This window comes from Nannospalax galili, unplaced genomic scaffold (genome assembly GCF_000622305.1).
Source record: "Nannospalax galili isolate Female #2095 unplaced genomic scaffold, S.galili_v1.0 scaffold1009, whole genome shotgun sequence".
Classification (NCBI taxonomy): domain Eukaryota; kingdom Metazoa; phylum Chordata; class Mammalia; order Rodentia; family Spalacidae; genus Nannospalax; species Nannospalax galili.
The window spans coordinates 148,519-153,094 of record NW_008360054.1 but is presented as its reverse complement, the minus strand read 5'-3'; positions in this window follow the sequence as shown (position 1 = coordinate 153,094).

The following is a 4,576-nucleotide window of genomic DNA, read 5'->3' as shown; positions in this document are numbered from 1 at the left end:
TACATGCAACCCGTGTCCTATAGTGCTCAAAGAGGTCAGAAGAGGCCATCAGATCCCCTGGAACTGTAGTAATGGACAGTTGTTAGCTGCCTTGTTGGTGCTAGGATTTGAATCCGGATCTTGTGCAAGAACAGCCAGTGTTCTTAACTGCTGAGTCATTTCTCCAGCCCCAAATTTGTACCTCTTTAATGCAGCACTTAGATGTCATCAGAGAAGTTTCTTTGTGCATTAGATGGTGGTTAATGCAGGGACAATTGGCCAAAGTGCAGAGAATAAGCATCTGTGGAGTGCTCAGCCACAAAAGGGACAGTTGCATCACCACTTGATTTTATGTTGAAGATTTTCAAGTTATTTTCTGGTTGCCAGAAACTTGTTCCTTCAGGAAAGATTAAAAAATTATTGAATTGTTTCATGTTCAGAATATGTAAATGCCCTGAATTCTTTTAAAAAATTTTTAGGGGGCTGGAGAAATGGCTCAGCAGTTAAAAGCAATGCCTGCTCTTGCAGAGAACCTGGGTTCAGTTCCCAGCACCCACATGGCAGCTAACAACCATCTCTAACTCCAGTTCCAGGGCATCCAATGCCCTCTTTTGTCCTCTCATGGAAATACATGCCTGTGGTGCACTTACACACACAGAGAGACAAAACACTCATACATGTTAAAACATCTTTATTTTTAGGCAATGGAGAGATGGTTCAGAGGTTAAGAGCACTTGATGCTCTTGCAGAGGGTCCAGGTTCAGTTCCCAGAACCCACATTGGGTGGCTCACAACCACCTGTAACTCTAGCTCCAGGGGATCCAATGCCCTGTTTTGGCCTCTGTAGGCACTAAATGCAAGTGGTACACTCACACACATGCAGGCACTCGCACATTCACATAAAAATAAAAATAAATAAATATGCTAGGTGTTGTAGCACAAGCCTTTAATCCCAGCAGGGGCAGGTGGATCTCTGTGATATCATCAAGGCCAGCCTGATCTGCATAGTGAGTTCCAGGACAGCTGGGGTTACAGGGAGATCCTGTCTCACTACTTGAAAACAAAACAAAACAAAACAAAAAACCCAAAAGAATAAATATTAAAAATATTTTGTTACATTTATGTGTGTGTGCACACGTGTGTGTGTGTGTGTGTGTGTGTGTGTGTGTATACAGAACATGTGGAGGAGGTCAGAGGATAGCTCACAGGAATTTTTTTTTTCATTCTACCATGTGGGCCCTGGGGATTGAACTCAGGGTGACAGGCTTGGTGGCAAGTGTCTAGTTTTCTAGTTTTAGTTTTTCTGTTTTGTTTTGTTTTTTGGTCTTTTTGAGATAGGGTTTCCCTGTAGCCCCAGCTGGCCTTGAACTCACTAAGTAGACAAGTCTGGCTTTGAACTTACAAAGATCCACCTGCCTCTGCCTCCCAAGTGCTGGGATTAAAGGCATGTGCACCACCATGCCTGGCAGTCTGGTGTATATTAATTTTTCTAAATTTTATTGTTTTTATGTGTTTGGGTGTTTTGTCTGCATGTATGTAAGTGCACCATGTGTGCAAAGCACACAGAGGCCAGAAGAGGGCATTGGGCCCCCTGGAACTGGAGTTACAGATGATTGTTAGCCATCATGTAGGTGCTGGAAACAGCCTGTGCTCTTAACTGCTTAACATTTCTGCAGCCCCAGAAGAAAGTTTTTCCTTCTTGGCCTGCTTGCCTCCACAACGGCTGGCAAGTATATCTACTCTGATGCTACTGTTTCCCTTTGATGATATAAGAACTTAACTTTGGGCTTCCAAGATGGATTGAAATCCTGAGAACCGGTGGCTCACCAGGAATCCTCCTGGCCTTCAGCACCAATGTTCCTTTTCCCTTTTTTTTTTTTGTGTGTGTGTTTTTGAGACAGGGTTGGTGTCCCTGTAGGCCCAGCTGGCCTGGAACTCATTATGTAGACCATAATCAACTCACTCTCTTGAACTCACAGAGATCTGCCTGCCTCTGCTTTCCTAATACTGGGATTAAAGGCAAACACCACTGTAGCAGGAGGCCTCCAAAGATGGTGCGGACCCAGAGCCCTGGGATTCAGTGAGAATTCACTTCACTTCTTGGTCCACAAGTAGCCTGACAAAAGGTGCCCATGCCTCCCCCTGCTCGCGAGCCCAGTGACTGCTGACAGACAGCATGGCATGGACCAATCAGAAAATGATACGCTGACTAAAGGGACTTGTGGGTGGAGAAAAGGGAAATATAAGGCCTGCCCCCTCCTGCATTAAAAGAGCCTGCAGCACCTCACCTAGCGCTTGCTTCTACCTGACTCCTGGGGTCTATGTGTCATGACTCCATGCCTCTTGTCCCCCCTAATTGGCAGGGGACCTGATCCAGGTCAGGGTCTTCACAGCTGGCCTGAGGAGAACCCACAACACCTGGCGCCTGAACAGGGACTCCTGCCCACAGTGTTGGCAACACCCAGAACCTCAGTTCATTTGGTAAGTAGGCCCCTGGTCTTGTCTGTTTCTTCGGCTGCTCAAGGGTAAGCGAGTAGCCCCCTCTTATGTCCCCTCCACCCTGTCTGTCGTCTTTATTGTTGGACTAGTTTGTTAGATCAGGGAGGCACACTCCGCCACTTGGTCCCGAAGCCCACGTCGGCACCTCCCCCCTCTCAGCTCGTCCTGGTGAGTTCACATAAGGGCTGATCCACCCTGAACTCAGAGCCCAGGCTTCGGGTCACCCTGTTGCCTGTCCTGGAGACACCGTGTGAGCATATGGCTGGAGGTGTCATGGCCTCCAGAAGTCCTCACTGAGCACAAGACATTTGGATCTGATATACCTTTACATGGTGGGGTGGTTTACATCCGAGTGGCTCACAGTGCTTCTTTGCTTCCTTTGTGCCCTCTTGGTAGTCACCCTTGTCTTCTACTTTTGCAGCAAATTCTCCTTCATGAGGCCCTCCCACAATGGGCAATTTACCACCACAGTGCAAGGAACAAACAGCAGCACTCAAGGTGCTCCTTAAAACCAGAGAGTTGAAAGTAAAACCAAAAGATATTGAACAATTTTGGGATGAAGCCACTAATTTTGCTCTGTGGTTCTCCCCTGAAAACATGTGGGACCCTGACTCTGGATGCGGGTCCTCTTCCTGGCCTGAAAAAGGGAGGTTGGGTCAGGGATCACTCCCCCCACATTGTTTGGACCGATCCTCCTAGCCATCATTGCTAGCCTTAAATCCTCCTCTCCTGAGGAAGTCATCTTGGCCCACAACAAACACTACTGGGAGCAATCTAGTGTATATCTAGCTATTACCTCAATCCCAGACCTCCCAGACCCCTCCAGACATGGAGGTGGATGCCGCCTCTGCGCCCACTTCCAATAAGGAAGGAGCTCCTTTGCCTATATCTCAGGATACTCTCCTAGAGCTACCATGCCCAGAAATTCCCCCGCCCCATTACCCATGGAAGGAGTTACTCCTTCCCCAAACCATCCCACCCCTTCCCCTGCTACCATGCCCCTCCCTCCTAGGCTGCCCTCCTTAAACCCTCACCCGCCTTTGTCCGCATTTCCGGTTAACGTCAGCTCCGATGCAGCACAGCGTCCTTGGCTGCCCACCCCACTCGCTGACCTCATTCTTATCTGCAAGGCAGCTGAGCAATTGGGCCCTGACTCCCCATATTTCAAACAGGTTCTTCACCAGTGGTCCTTACATTTACAAACCCACTATGATTGGTATAGCTTACTAAAGGCAGTCCTAGAACCCTCAGTCTTTCTAAACTGGCGTGCAGCCTATGATGATCAGGCTGAAAACCAGGCATGCCTAAATCTCCAATATGGCCTCAACATTACATTGGACATGCTCACGGGATGTGGACAATATACTGACCCCATCTCCCAGTCTACTATTGGCCTCCATGCCTATTTTCAACAAATTTCTGACTTGGCCTTTAAGGCCCTTAAATGTTGCTCCCCCTGTGACCCACAAGTCTTTATCCATAATTTGATTCAATAGTCAGGGGAGTACTTCACAGACTACCTTATCCGTGTCACCAAGGCAGTAGAGTGGAGGGTGGAGTCTGGACCCACCCAAGAGGTGCTTATCAAACAATTAACTTTGGAGGGACTAAACATCCCTACTCATAATGCTATCATGCCTATATGCAATGATAACATTCACAAATGGGTACTCACTACTAGAGACTTAGACCCTAGGGCAGGCCCTATTGAGGCTTTGACCGCCTCCTTGGAGACTCTTTTGTCACAAGGAAAACCCACCCACTTTGGTGCACGGGAAGGCTGCTGGAACTGTGGAGGGCTTTTCCACTTTTGTAGCCACTGCCCAAGAGGTACAGCCTTCCCCAAGACTCACTGCCCCAAGTGCAAAAGAGGGTTCCATTGGGCTAAAGACTATAAGTCACAGCCTCAACTGGACTTGGCTCCTTTAAACTCCACTCGGGGTGCCCCTCTGCCCCGCCCACAAGAGGGGAAATGAGACAGATATTATGGACTCTCCCAATCCTCAACCATGCCCCACTAATGACCCTGTTCCTAGATGGAACTGCCATAAAGGGCCTAGTAGACACAGGGGCTGATGTCACCATTATATCAGAAACT